This window comes from Camelus ferus, chromosome 2 (genome assembly GCF_009834535.1).
Source record: "Camelus ferus isolate YT-003-E chromosome 2, BCGSAC_Cfer_1.0, whole genome shotgun sequence".
Lineage (NCBI taxonomy): Eukaryota > Metazoa > Chordata > Mammalia > Artiodactyla > Camelidae > Camelus > Camelus ferus.
Window position 1 is genome coordinate 39,956,396 of NC_045697.1, and position 15,184 is coordinate 39,971,579.

General features: G+C 39.2%; 1 protein-coding gene across 4 annotated transcripts in view; it reads right to left on the minus strand.

Annotated features, from left to right (window-relative positions):
- The window catches only part of HERC6 (HECT and RLD domain containing E3 ubiquitin protein ligase family member 6), a 103,640-nt gene that overhangs the window by 49,404 nt on the left and 39,052 nt on the right, over window positions 1-15,184 (minus strand). The gene's annotated exons all lie outside the window — the stretch shown is intronic.

The following is a 15,184-nucleotide window of genomic DNA, read 5'->3' on the forward strand; positions in this document are numbered from 1 at the left end:
GACTGGATTCAAACTGTGCCTCCTTCTCTACCTTCTTTCCACCAAACAGCACTGACTCCAAGCGAGGCGAGATCGGATGTTAGAAAGGGGGTGAGAGAGAGGATGAGCTTACAAAGGTCGTCATGGAGCACATGGGGCTGAGCAAAGCAGAATAAACCAGTTAGGAGGAGAGGAAACGGGTCTGAGGTCAATCCTTGAGGATCAACGGGAAAGACATCTGAGAAGGGGGGGCGTTTGCATTTCCATTGCTTTCCTCTGCCATCCTCTTCCTAGACCTGCTTCTGCTTAACCTCCATGCTTCTGAGTTCAAACCCATCTCCGTGCTACTTAGCCAGCCAGGGCAGCCCTTAGATCCGACAAATGGAAAAGGGACCACACTCCCTGTATTAGCTTGGTTTATGATTACACCACAGCTTCCATCCCTGATGCCTCCAGGAGGATCCCTGGCAGATGTCATCTAGTGACTCTTCATAAATGGACAAGACAGTTAGGGTGGCCAGTACAAGTCAGTGGGAGGAGCAGCCACCTGCTCACACCTCCACCTTCAGGCTCCTTGGAGACAAGAAGTGGTAGTTTGGAATTTTAACTCTAGATGGCAGTATTAGCCAACCTGATCTCGCTACTTTTCAGCAACAACTTGATCTGTTTTCTATGGACGACTGATTAATGGTTGACATCTCTTTTCTATAGGTAATCTTATAATTATCCACATGGACGTTTATGATTTTTTTCCCATGCTCATATTGGTATTTAAATTACTTAGGAAAATTACAAAATGATACACTGACATTATAATATTGCTGTACCACTGTCATAACACATTACATGATAACACTGCATTTATCTGGAGTTTACCTGCACTCTCAGAGCTCCAGAACATGGTCCTCAACTGGGAAGAAAGAGGAAAAGTGCTTCTGAATCTTAGAAATGGTAGACACTCAAAGCAAGGGCTTCTAAACATGTTATCCAGCAACAAACTGAGGACTGCCCAAGGTTTGTATTTAAACACTGCTTGACTTTATATATAAAATAGACAAATGACAAGGTCTTACTATATAGCACAGAGAACTATATTCAATACCTTGCAATAGCCTATAATGAAAAGGAAAATATATGTATAGCTGAATCACTATGCTGTATGCCAGAAATTAAAACATTATAAACTGACTATACTTAAAAAAAAAAAAGAACACATATAGACCAGAACAAAAAAGTGTAAGTTAAAGTGAACATAAAAACCGAAGAATTAAAATAATTTTTAATATAAAAAAAAACACTGCTTAACTTAATTTGTTAACCTATCTGAACTAATGAAGCTTTCCCTGTAAGTTAGGATTAGTTTTGCCTGCATATAATAAAACTGCCAAATAATAATGATTTAACAAGATACAAGTTTATTTCTGTCACACAGAAAAAGTCCTGAGATAAGCTGCCAAGGGCTCGTGTGGCAGCTCCATGGTTTTTCAGGGACTCAGTCACCTTCTCTGTGTTTCATTTGAGAACCTGACTTCCATCTTCAAGGTCACCTCATGATCCAAGATGACTGCTGGAGTTCTAGCTATGACAACTCTATTCCAAGCAGCTAAAAAGGAGGAATGAAGCTGCTATCCCTTAAATCCCATTCAACACTTCTGCATACATCTGATTAACTAAAATCTGTTTATAGGCAGCTGCATAAGATGCTAGAAAATGTAGTTTTTAGCTGAGCACCTTCCTAACTCCAAATAAAATTTGCATTCTATTACCAAGGAAGCAGTGTGGAGGGGGGATTATTAAGTGGCAACGAGCAGTCTCTCCACAACCAGCAAAGAATTTAAGATGTCTGGTCCCAACATACATGGCAAGCAGGGCAGCTTCGTGGGTGTGTGACCAGTGTAGTCGGTTGCACAGTGTCCTGTTCTCAGAAGGCCCTACATCTCGTTTAATGTTCTGTCTTAAAATTCTTAACTTTATCTTGTGTTTTGTAAGTGAAGTCTGACGTTAACACTGCAGTATGGGTGTGAACAGGGGAGATACATGCCATATGTCTATTTCTTGCCAACCTGTTCAAGGTGCCCCATGAGTACAAAATCCCATTGGATCCATGATGTGTGGGACTTCAATGAGCCTCAAAGCTAGTATAAGGTATGCAGGTTACCTCTACAACTGAGTAAGCAGGACACTGACAGCCCCTAGAGGCCATACTTCCTGTCTGAACCAGAAGTTGGCTTCCAGCACAGAAAGAAGGCAGTGGCATTCTAAGAAACACAAAGGAGCAAGAAACCCTACCATATCATTTCTTACTCCCGTTAGTTCTGAGTGTTAGGCAACCACTTACGCTGAGCATGACCATATAGAAAGAAAAAGAAAGATAGGGCAACCCATAATTCCTTTTCCTTTCAGTCTTTCCTTGTAATTACACCAAAATTAGAATGTTGGTAGAACATGCAGGAATCAAGAAGTGGAATAAAACAGTTGAGTTAGTTCTGGCAGTGTTTCCACTGTTCTGATAAGGATGAAATACACAGGCATATAAGAGCTACAAAATAGAAATTGTGTAATTCAGATGATTTCTGCACACAAATTAAATGCTTCTATTTGTATTTAATACCAGTATTGCACAATGTAAAGATGAATGGTAAAATTCATGCTAGTAATTTAAAATTCTATTTTTTACTTAAAACAACATTAAATAGCAAATAAAAACACCATTACAAATTGAAAAAGAGATGGTGGAAGATGACCTTACTCACACCAAACAAGCATCTAAGCAATAAATTAGAAGGCTAATTACCAGCATGTGAACATTAGAATGTTTACTATTATTCTTTACAAAACAAACAACTACAAAAAGAAAATGTCAGCAAATTTTTCCCAGCAAGCTGACATCCCAGGAGTGCCTGCACAGAACAAGAGAGCAACCTCCCCAGTTACAGCAACCACTAGGTTTATATTTTTTCCTGGTTTTTACTGTTTTGGTAATATGAATTGAAAGAAGAAATATTAATACCATATGGGGAGACCCCTCCTCAGCCAAAGAAATCTAAACTACATAGTAAACGCTTTTTTTTTTTTTTTTTTTTTTCTCTTTTGTTCATTTTGGATGCTGGTGGTAAACTTCTGAGTGTCATGATTTTTTAAAAAAATGTATGCCTTTCTTATTTATTTTCAGGATGAAGGGAGAATAATATTTTACTTTCTTATGTGATTCTCTCTGAAAATGTGCAGTATGAAGTTCCTCAAAAATTTTTTTTTCCCTTGAAAAGAAAAGATGGGGGGGAAGGGAATGTGGAAGAAAAGAAAAGCTTTATATTTTAGTACCTTTAACTACTCTTTTTTATACTTTTCAAACAAGTGGCTCTGAATTTTCATTTTGCACTGGGCCCACCAAATTATGATGCTGGCACTGATGGCAGGCTTTAATAACTCAGACTATGCAAAAACATTTATTTTCTAGAACTTATCTAAACTTATTCTCTAGCCTCTGTGCTAGTGAGTGAGCAGAGATCTTAAGTTTATCATTTAACCATCTCCATCTCTCCTTTCAACTGTTGCTTTTCTGGTGAATACTCCATTTCTCAGACATTTTCTTCCTTGCCACTCTCCATAGCCCTGTGCCAATATGGGAACTACAATGAAAAGTTGGAGGAGAAGGACAAAGCAAGGTATTCAAGTCAAAATAGAAGGCTGTTCCCATTATAGAGTTCACCAGGAGAGTTCATCACTGTGTCATGAAGTTTTATAAGAATTTTTTTCATTCTTGTGTTCTTAACCATCACTAGTTTATAATAGGAAGGAAAAGTCAAATCAGAATATAGAAATTCAGTAAAATATGGTGTCAAGAACAGTAATCATGAGGGGAGGAGAGTAAAAATGCAGGGTTGTGAAAATGAGTTAGAAATTAAGAAATCAGCAACTTAAAATAATCAGATATAAATATAGACTGCTATATATAAACCTCAGGGTAACCACAAAACAAAAATCTATAATAGATACACACACAGACACACACAAAGAGAGGAATCCAAACATAACACTAAAGATAGATATCAAATCACAAGATAAGAGAACAAAAGAAGAAGATAGGAACAAAAAAGAACTACAAAAATAATTAACAAAATGTCAGTAAGTACATACATATCAATTACCTTAAGTGTAAATGGACTAAACACTCCAGTCAAAAGACACAGAGTGGCTGAATGGATACAAAAACAAGACCCACAAATATGCTGCCTACAAGAGACTCACTTCAGATCTAAAGACACACAGGGACTGAAAGTGAAGAAAAATGTATTCCATGCAAACGGAAATCAAAAGAAAATCAGGGTAGCAATATTTATATCAGACAAGAAAGACTTTAAAACAAAGGGTGTTATAAGAGACAAATAAGAACATTACGTAACGATCAAGGGAACAATCCAAGAAGAAATACAACAATTATAAATACACAAGCACCTAACATAGGAGCACCTAAATTCATAAAGCAAATGTTAACAGACATAGAGGGAGAAATTGACTGTAACATAATAACAGTAGAGAATTTTAATATCCCACTTTCATCAATGGACAGACCATCCAGACAGAAAATCAATAAGGAAACACTGGCCTTACATGATACATTAGACCAAATGGACTTCATTGACATATAAGACATTCCATCCAAAAACAGAATACATATTCTTTTCAAGTACACAGGGAACGTTTTCCAGGACAGATCACATGCTAGGCCACAAAACAAGCCTCAGTAAATTTAAGGAAACTGAAATATTATCAAGCATCTTTTTTGACCACAAGGATATGAGACTAGAAATCACCTACAAGAAAAAAACTTGAAAGAACACAAACATGTGGAGACTAAGCAATAAGCTATGAAACAACCAATGGGTCACTGACAAAATCAAAGAAGAAATCAAAATGCCTGGAGACAAATGGAAAGGATACATGTTTATTCCATGGGATGCAGCAAAAGCAGTCCTAAGAGGGAAGTTTGTAGTGACATAGGTGTACCTCAGGAAACAAGAAAAATCTCAAATAACAACCTAACCTTACACCTAAAGACTAGAAAAAGAACACACAAAACCCAAAGACAGTAGAAGGAAAGAAAACATAAAGATCATAAATGAAATGGAGATTTTTAAAAAATAGGAAAAACCAATGAAACTAAGAACTGGTTCTTTGAAAAGATAAACAAAACTGATAAACATTTAGCTAGAATCATCAAGAAAAAAAGAGAGAGGACCCAAATCAATAAAATCAGAAATGAAAAAGAGGAGTTAGAACTAACATCATAGAAATACAAAGGATCATAATAAATTATTATGACCAATTATATGCCAATAAAATGGATAACCTGGAAGAAATGGACAAATTGCTAGAAATGTACAGTCTTTAAAGACTGAACCAGGAAGAAATAGAAAATATAAAAAGACCAATTACCAGCAATGCAACTGGTCCATAATTTAATATACTCCCAACAAACAAAAGTCCAGGACCAGATGGCTTCATGGTGAATTCTATCAAACATTTTTAGAAGTGTTAACAAACTTTTTCAAACTATTTCAAAAATTGCAGAAGAAGGAATACTTCCAAACTCATTTTATGAGGCCAGCATCACCCTGATACTAAAACCAGACAAAGATACCACCAAAAAAAAAAAAAAAAAGAAAGAAAAAAAAGAAAGAAAGAAAGAAAAGAAAATTACAGGCCAATAACACTGATGAACATAGAAGCAAAGGTCCTTAACAAAAACAATACATTAAAGGGATTATACACCTTGATCAAGTGGAATTTAACCTATTTAAGGACGGTGCAGTATCTGCAAATTAATCAATGTGATATAACACATTAACACATTGAAAAATAAAAATCATATCATCATCTCAATAGATGCAGAAAAACCTTTTGACAAAATTCAACATCCATATATGATAAAAAAACTTTCAACAAAGTGGGTATAGAGGGAACACACCTCATTATAATAAAGGCCATACATGACAAGCCCACAGTGAACAACATATTTAATAGTGAAAAGCTGAAAGCATTTCCTCCAAGATCAGGAACAAGACAAGGATGCCCACTCTGGCCACTTTTATTCAACATAGCTTTGGAAGTCCAAGCCACAGCAATCAAAAAAAGAAAAAGAAATAAAAGGCATCCACAATGAAAAGGAAGAAAAAAACTATCACTGCTTGCAGATGGCATGATTCTATAAATAGAAAACCCTAACACCACCACCAAAAAACTACTAGAGTTCATCAAGCAATCTGGTAAAGTTGCAGGATGCAAAATTAATATACAGAAATTTGTTGCATTTCTATACACTAATAATGAACTATCAGAAAGAGGAATTAAGAAAACAATCCCATTTACCAGTGCATCAAAAAGAATAAAATATCTAAGAATAAATCTAACTAAGGTGGTAAAAGACCTGTACTCGGAAAATAAGATACTGATGAAAGAAGCTGAAGACAACACAAACAGATGAAAAGATACACTGTGTTCATGAACTGGAAGAGTTAATATTGCTAAAATGACCATACTACCCAAAGCAATCTACAGATTCAATGCAATCTCTATCAAAATGTTAATGGTATTTTTCACAAACTAGAACAAATAATTTTAAAATTTGTATGGAAACACAGACCCTGAATAGGCAAAACAATTGTGAGAAAGAACAGAGCTGAGGGAATCACACTCCCCGACTTCAGACTATACTATAAAGCTATAGTAATCCAAACAGTGTGATATTGGCACAAAAACAGACACATAGGTCAATAGAGCTGGATAGAGAGCCCAGAAATAAACCCACACATTTATAGTCAATTAATCTATGACAAAGGAGGCAAGAATGTATGATGGAGGAAAGACAGTCTCTTCAATAAATGGTGCTGGGGAAACTGGACAGCTACTTGTGAAAGAATGAAATTAGAACATTCTCTAACACCATATGCAAAAATAGATTCAAAGTTGATTAAAGATCTCGATGTGAGACTGCGTAAGTGTAAAACTCTTAGAGAAAAACATAGGCAGAATATTCTTTGACATAAATTGTAGCAATATTTTTTTGAATCCATCCCCTAAGGCAAAGGAAACAAAAGCAAAAATAAGCAAGTGGGACCTAATTAAACCCTAAAGTTTGCACATCTACAAAACAAAAAGACAACCTAGTGAATGGGAGAAGATATTTGCAAATAATATATCTGATACAGGGTTAATATCCAAAATATACACATGCAACTCAACATCAAAAAAAGAACCAAACAACCCAATTAAAAAATGGGCAGAGGATCTGAATAGACATTTCCCAAGGAAGACATACAGATGACTTATAGGCACATGAAAAGATGCTCAATGTCACTAATTATCAGGAAAATGCAAACTAAACCACAATGAGATATCACCTCACGCCTATCAGAATGGTTATTATCCAAAAGACAACAAATAGCAAGTGCTAGTAAGAATGTGGAAAGAAGGGAACCCCTGTGCACTGTTGGCGGGAATGTAAATTGGCACAGCCACTATGGAAAACAGTATGGTGGTATCGCAAAGAATGAAAACTAGAACTACCAAGTGATCCAACCAATCCACTCCTGGGTATTTTTCTGAAGAAAACAAAATTACTAATTTAAAAAGATATATGCACTTCTCTGTTCACTGCAGCATGATTTGCAATAGCCAACATGTGGAGGCAACCAAAGTACTCATCAGTAGATGAGTGGATAAAGAAGATGTGGTATATTGGAATACAATGGAATATTTACTCAACCATAAAAAAGAATGAAATCTTGCCATTTATGACTATACAGATGGACCTAGAGGGTATTACACTACATGAAATAAATCAGAGAGATAAAGAAAAATACCGTATGGTTTCACTTACATGTGAAGTCTAAAAAAACAAAATAAATGGAAAAACATAAAACAGAAATAGAGTTATAGATACAGAGAACAAACAGATGGTTACCAGAGGTGAAGGATGAGGAGGAAAGAAATAGATGACAGAGATGAAGAGGTACAAACTTTCAGTTGCAAAATAAATGAGTCACTGGTATGAAATGTGCAGTGTGGGGACTATAGTCAAAAACTATGTAATATCTTTATATGGTGACATATTCTAACTAGTCTTATTGTGGTGATCAGTTTGAAATGTATAGAAACATTGAGTCACTATGTTGTATAACAGGAACTAACAGTGGTGTAGGTCAGTTGTACTTCAAAAACAAACAAATAGACAAACTCATGAAAAAAAGAGGTCAGATTTGTAGTTATCAGAGGCAGTGAGTGGGCAAGGGAGAACTGGAGGAAGGCAGTCAAAGGGTACAAACTTCCAGTTATCAGATAAATAAGTACTAGATATGTACTTATTTACAACATGTACAATGTGTTAAATATAATTAACAGTGCAGTATGTTATATTTGAAAACTCTTAATGGAATAAATCCTAAGAGCTCTAAGCACAAGAAAAAAAATTTAGGGGAGGCCAAAATTAAATTTCCAAATTTTGTATATAATCTAAAATTAAATTTCTTTAATTTTTTGTCTATATGCAATGATGGATGCTCACTAACCTTAACTTATTCTGATAATCACCTCATGATGTATATAAGTCAAATCATTATGCAATATATGTTCAATTTATGCAGTGCTATATGTCAACTGTATCTCCATAAAACTGGAAAAAAATAAATAAGTAAATTAAAAAAAAAATATATATATATATATAAACCCACTGCTGCCCATCTTGTGATCAGAGTTCAGTTTACTTTAAATTTTTAGGTTTGTAGAAAAAGAAAAAAGAAAAAAGAAAAAAGAAGTAGATTTGTGCCTCCCTAGGTTGTTATATTAGAAGCTGAGAATTATTTCTTCTAAGACTCACACGTTTGAAGCAGGGGCCTCATTATTACTTACTCATCACTTTCTTCTCTTTTAGGTGTCATGTTACTAACTAAAATATTCTTGTGGTAGGTGAGCTGACAATACAATAGTGTAACTTTGCTTTATCCTAACACTTCCAGTAATGAACATGTTGACACTTTTTCTCATTTTCTCATCTCCCAAGTAGAATTTTAAAATATTTCCTTCCAAATTTCACACTCTATCAAAAAGAAATTGTTTCCTGGAGAATGAGGGGAAAAAAAAAAAAAAACCCACTCTCTATTTAAGGAAGTATTCCTATAAATAGTTGATAGAGTAGTTCAAAATCCTTTCCCTAAAAGGGGAAAGTGACTCCCTACACTTTTTGTGTTCACTTTCCATTCATTCACTTAATTTTCATTTACTGAGTACCACACTTATACAAGGCACCACTTGAGAAACTGCATGGAATTTCTGCCTCAAGATGATTAAATCTCACGGATCAGATGAGATACATACACTAGCAGTTACAGTAAAGGCTACCTGTGAAGAGTCTCAAGGTTGGGAGGACACAAAGTGTTACAGGCACTCAGAGAAAGAATCATTTTGGCCAAGGAGAGCAGGGTGAGTTTCACGGAGGATGTTGCCACTGCAGAGTACCATAAAGAATGTGGGGAATTTCAGCTTACAGAAAGGGATGCAAAGGAATCTGAGATGGAGAATTGGCATGAGCAAAGAAGCACAGGTAATGTGAGATGCACAACGTGGTTTTGTAAATAATATTCATGTTTTAAAGACAAAATGCAAAAGATCTTTAAACCTTTCTGTCAGAGGAGGTTGACTAGGCCAATCTGCCTTGGGGCCTGGAATGGATATGGAAGAAAAGATAACCAGATGGGAAGATAGGAGGCCATGGTAGGTTTAGGAGGCCAGGCCCCTCAAAATGAATTCTATTAAGCAATGGGGAACCATTGAAAAGAATGAAACACAGGAGCACCAGAATTTCAGTCAAATGTGGGACCTGATTATCTTATATATACATCTAAAGAAGCTTCTCCCATGCCAGTTTAGCTCAACAAGAATTTGCAGAACATCTACCACAAATATTGGGTCCTAGGTTACATGCTTTGGAGCTCATACATTTAAATGTTTATGCTTCTGATTTTCCACCTTAACGTAATTTGGTAAATCATAGTACAAATTACAATTTAAATAGCCATTCAATTTTAAAGAGGTCTGTAGAGGTTGGGGGATAGAAGTGGAAGGGGTTTAGAGAGGAAGAAAACAGAACACCTTTGGAGTGAGTGTCATGTGTAGACTCTGCCATGAGCTTTACACGTTATCTCACAAATGCATCGTGAATATTAGAGAGTTTGGTAGGAGCGAGGGTGAAAGGCTGCGATACAGAGATGAGGCAAGTACAGAAAGACAGGTGATGCCTCAGTCTAACCAGTGAGGTTAAACTTCTATAAATTCCTTCACAGTTACCTCCTGAGTGTTTCATTTTATTCCCACCACTTGGACTCATATGAGTTACTGAACTTTTCTGAACCTCCACCTCCTCATCTGAAAATCGGGAAGAACATTCCTGCCTTATGCAGAATCCCTAGCAGACCACTTACAATTTAAGTAGGTGTTTAATAAATGACTGTACGTTTCTCCTCTTCTATTAACTGAAAGCAGTCAAACAGGTCTCCATTTACCCCGAGGGTTTCATTCAGTAAATTGGTGAATCAGGAAAAAGTAGGAGGTATGATGGAAGTACATTCAAAGGCACTTGGATAATAATCTTAGAAATCGCATGACCCCCAAATGCCGCAAATCACAAGGCAAAGGAGCAAGAGAGCATAGATCATTATCTTTGCATCAAAATGATTACCCTCCCCCTCAGATTCAGAGGGCACGTCCTAAGAATGTCAGCAGTCCCATTGACTATTTGAAGGTTGATTTTAAGAGGAGATAAGTTCCTGAGTACCAAGCCTCCACCATATTCTCAGCTCCGGACTAGGCACTCCGAAGGATTTACAGAGAATGAGGAATTTCATCTGGAACACAATACGCACACATACTGACAACTGTGGACAGAGTTCAGAGGAAGAAAGGATGCCACTCCTGGTTGCTGGAGTCAGAAAAGAAATGTGACCTTGCAGGGATGCTGGAGAGAGAAGGGAGGGCTGATCTGAGACACAAAAAGCAACAGTCAAAAGCCGGTAGCAAACAATGAACCCAGTGTGTTTAGAGAACAGTGAGTCTGGTCCCACACAGAGTGTGTATTGGGGGAGGAGAGGAAGATTCAATAGAAAACATGGGCCAAACAGAGAGGCCCTGAACATTTGTCTGGGATGTAGTAACCTGGAGCCATCTTAGCAACCACAAGGGGTGAGAGAACAGTACTTCTGAAAGAGTGTCCTCAGGCCATCGACCCTTCTGATCAAGGCTTCCCACCTGGTCTGCCCCGTGTTTGTATAGCCTGTGAGCTGAGAGAATCATTGTACATTTTCAAATGATTGGGGGAAAGAAAAATCTAAGGAAGAATAATATTTCATGACACATGGAAATTATATGAAATTCAAACTTCAGTGTCTATTAATAAAGATTTGCTGCAACATCGTCAGTCTCACTTGTTTGCTGTCTATGGCTGCTTTTGTATCCCAGGGACAGAGTGCAACAGAGGCTACTGCCTGAAAAGGCTGCAGTCTTTACTGTCCAGGCCACTGCAGACCGATGCCGGGGAGACTGGGAGAAGAGAAAGCGTCAGGGTGGGGATTAGGATGAGGTAAGTGGGGCACTCGCCTTGGGCACAACATTTAAGGGGAAGGGGTGCCCAAAACACTCAGCCAATCAAATCATATTTTAATGCAGTATCTTTAGAAATCAAAATTAATGCCCCAAACCCATGATGCACGAAATAGCAAAATTTACATAAAGATGGGATCAGTAACAGTGGTGCTCTGTACCACATCAGAGACTGAGGCAAAAGGAAAATCAGTAACTACTAAGAGTTTGGGCGCCTCTTAAATTTCACAGGGGAGGCACAAGCTTCTCTCAACCCTAATCTTGGCCCTGGTGTTACAGTGATATTCCGGAGGAGGTGGGGATGATCAGGGGCAAAACAGAGTGGCAGAAGATGTGGAGGCTTCAGAGTGGATTTCAGAGCTTAGATCTCAAATCTCCACTTTAAAGAAGAGGATTTTACCCATTTCACCCAAAGTAAAAGCCAAAGCCTATGAGGCTCTACAATCTAGGCAGCAGCCCCTCGACGCTCCAATCTCATTCCTAAATGCTTCCTTGCTTGTTCTCCTGGACCCACCGGGACTCCTTACAGTCTCTTCAGAATGCCAGGCACCCATCATCTCAGAACCTTTGCGCTCTCGGTCCCTCTGCCTGGAGTCCTCATCCCTGACATGCACGGGGCTTAAGTCTCACCTCCTTCAAGTCTTTCTTCATGTGCCACGTTCTCCGAGTGGCCTCTCCTGACCACATGATTTAAGGTTAGACTCACCCCTTCACCACCACTCCCTCTCTGCTCTGTTTTTTCCATCGCATCTCTCAGCCTCTGAGTATTACAGAATATACTGATTTCCAGGGTTTATGATGTCCTCTTCTCCTGCCCAACTGCATGCTCCATGAAGGCAGGATTTCTGTCTACTTTGCTACAGAGGATGCCCAGTGCCTCGGTGAGAACCAGCACCCCATCCCTACCTGACCGCTGACTGAACAGATCCAGCAGAATGCATGGTGCACAGGGAAAGAGGATTGTTCTCTTTTCGGGTCTAGGGCTTCACTGTTACTAACAGTGAGCAAAGAAGTTTCTCTTCTTGCTTAAACAAAAATAGCAGTGTCCAAAACGTGAAAATTCTCACAGCTGCCTTCCTTGACCTGTTGGCTAGTCTTCCTGTACAGTTTTCCTTCCTCTTGAAATTCTTAACTTCCTGCAAAATCCTAAGTTATTTGCTTTCTTTGGTGAAGGGCAACTTTAATCACAATGTCCAACTCTAGAGACACTAGGGAAAATTCCTTATTTCTTTGTTGTTTAGCTGTTAAAAAATATTTTTTTTTCTTTGACATTTTGCCTGGCTCCATTATCATGCATGCCTTTCTGTTCAGGGCTGAGGTAATCCATCCGCAGTCCAGTATCCTCTTGCTGATTCTGCCAAGTATTAGTCATAAGTCAGTCAGTTTGCTCACTGACACTTTTTAACCCTCCTTCTCACATTAAGTCCCTGCTTATTTTAGCCTAGTGTGCAAAGTAGCAGCTGGTTGCCTGGCCGTCCTCTGGCAGCTAAAGACACCGTGGGCAGGGTAGACATGAAGAAGGAAGGAGTAAGCTGAACTTGACTCTAAGGTTTCCGTCCTTAGTCTTATGGTTAAAGAAACAGAGGTCTTTTTTCCTAACTGCAGCCTGTCCACGGAACGTGTCCTCTCACCACCCTACACATTATCCCTATGCTGATAATGATTAAAATCTGAACATCAAAGTTATTTTTATACTGAGAGAATAGTCAATACATGTACTTTTCCAGTATGGCCTTAAATTATCAAATTTCTTAGGTATTGATTTTTTTCCCACTCCAACCCTAAAATATATGTATTTTCTAATAGTTACCTATTCACTTAATAGTAATAAGAAAAGTAAATCAATTGCCTAGGTCAGGTGTCAGTAAACTTCTGTACACTGAAGGGCCAAGTATAGGGCCAGAGAGTAAGTATTTTAGGCTTTGCAGGCCATACAGAGGTCCTATGATGGAAGGAACTATGACACCTTTGAGAAAAAAACATCAGAGCAATTGAAAGAGCTAAGACACACTAATGAGAGCTAACTGTACAGTAACTACTAGTAAGGTTTTTTTCTATCTTCTTTCTTTTTTGCTGAAGTTTAGTTGATTTACAATGTTGTGTACTACTAGTAAGATTAAGTACTTTACACTGATCCTCACAACAATCCTAAGTGGAAGATGCTATTATTATTCCCATTTCACAGATGGAAAAACTAAGGCACAGAGAAGTAACCTATCCGAGGTTAGAGTCAGTAAGTGGTAGAGTGGAAATAAGATGAGTTTGGAGAGGTAGGATAGGACCAGAACATGCAGTAGTTCATAGGCTTTGTTAAATTTTTATTTTTGTAAGAGAAAAGGGAAGTTACTGAGCTGTTAATGGAGGAAAGTGCTGTTTTGTGTGTGTGTGTGTGCGTGTGTGTATGTGTGTGTGTGTGTGTGTGTGTGTTTTAACATGAACATCTTTGCCTTTCAAAACAATCGCTTGAACTGGAGCATGAGCTGAAAGGATGGGAAGAGTGGATACTGAGAAACCAGTTAGAAAGGAGTGGCTATTGTCCAGGCAAAAGCAAGAGGTGATGGTAGCAAGACTAGGGAGCTGGCTCTGGAGAAGGACAGAGTGCATGTGTTTGAGATACATTTTGGAGAGAAAGTGGATGAGGAGTGATGAGGACATGAGAAGAATGATGTGTCAAGGATGATCCCTAGGTGACTGGCTTGTGTAACTGGGTAGATGATAGTTTCATCCTCTGATACAGAGAACACAGGAAGAGGAGCAAACCTGGGTGGAGGAGAGACGGAGAAGATGGCGGAGTAGAAGGACGCTTGCAGGTCACCCTCTCCCACAAATACACCAAGACCCACATCTACAGACCCACTCAGCCAACCAGAGCATCTGCAGAACTCCGACAGAACATCGCCCTCTTCAAAAGATAAAGACGCCAAAAATCTGGTAGGAGAAAAGGAAAAAAGAAAGAACAAAAGGCAAAGCAGCGCGGGACGGGTCCCGCGGGGAGGGAGCGGCAAAGGAGGACTGGCGCTCGCTCGCTGGGTCTCCCCTCTCCAACTGAGAGGCCAGCGGGATGGAGGGGGAGCTTCCGAGGCTCGGATCTGTACAGAGCACCCCTTGACTAACAGAACTAAGTTAAACGGGCACAGAGCGTCCCCCCGACACCCAGCCTGAGACGCGGGCCGGCAGCGGCGGGCAGGGCCAGGCTGCACAAGCCGGGCGGAGGATGGAAGTGGCTGCACGGAGGCAGCCCCGGGGGAACGCAAGGGGCTGCGCGCCGTGGCTGTGGGTGCACAGGGCAGAACAACCTGGGCCCTCCATAAAACAGCAAGGTTGATGTGCTCTCGGGGGAAGGGTGCACACCCCCATCTCTGAACACCCGCGGAAAGTTTTCAGGGGAAGAGAGGTGGGGCTCAGGCACAGCCGCCATATCCCCCAGCGCTGAGCACCCAGGCGGGGGCGGGGGCGAAACCTGCATCCGCACCGAAGGGCTTAGCAGCCTCAAAGGCCAGACTGAGACTGGCCTGCAGCCCGGGGCAGATAGGATCCTTCCATCCTGGTCCCTCAG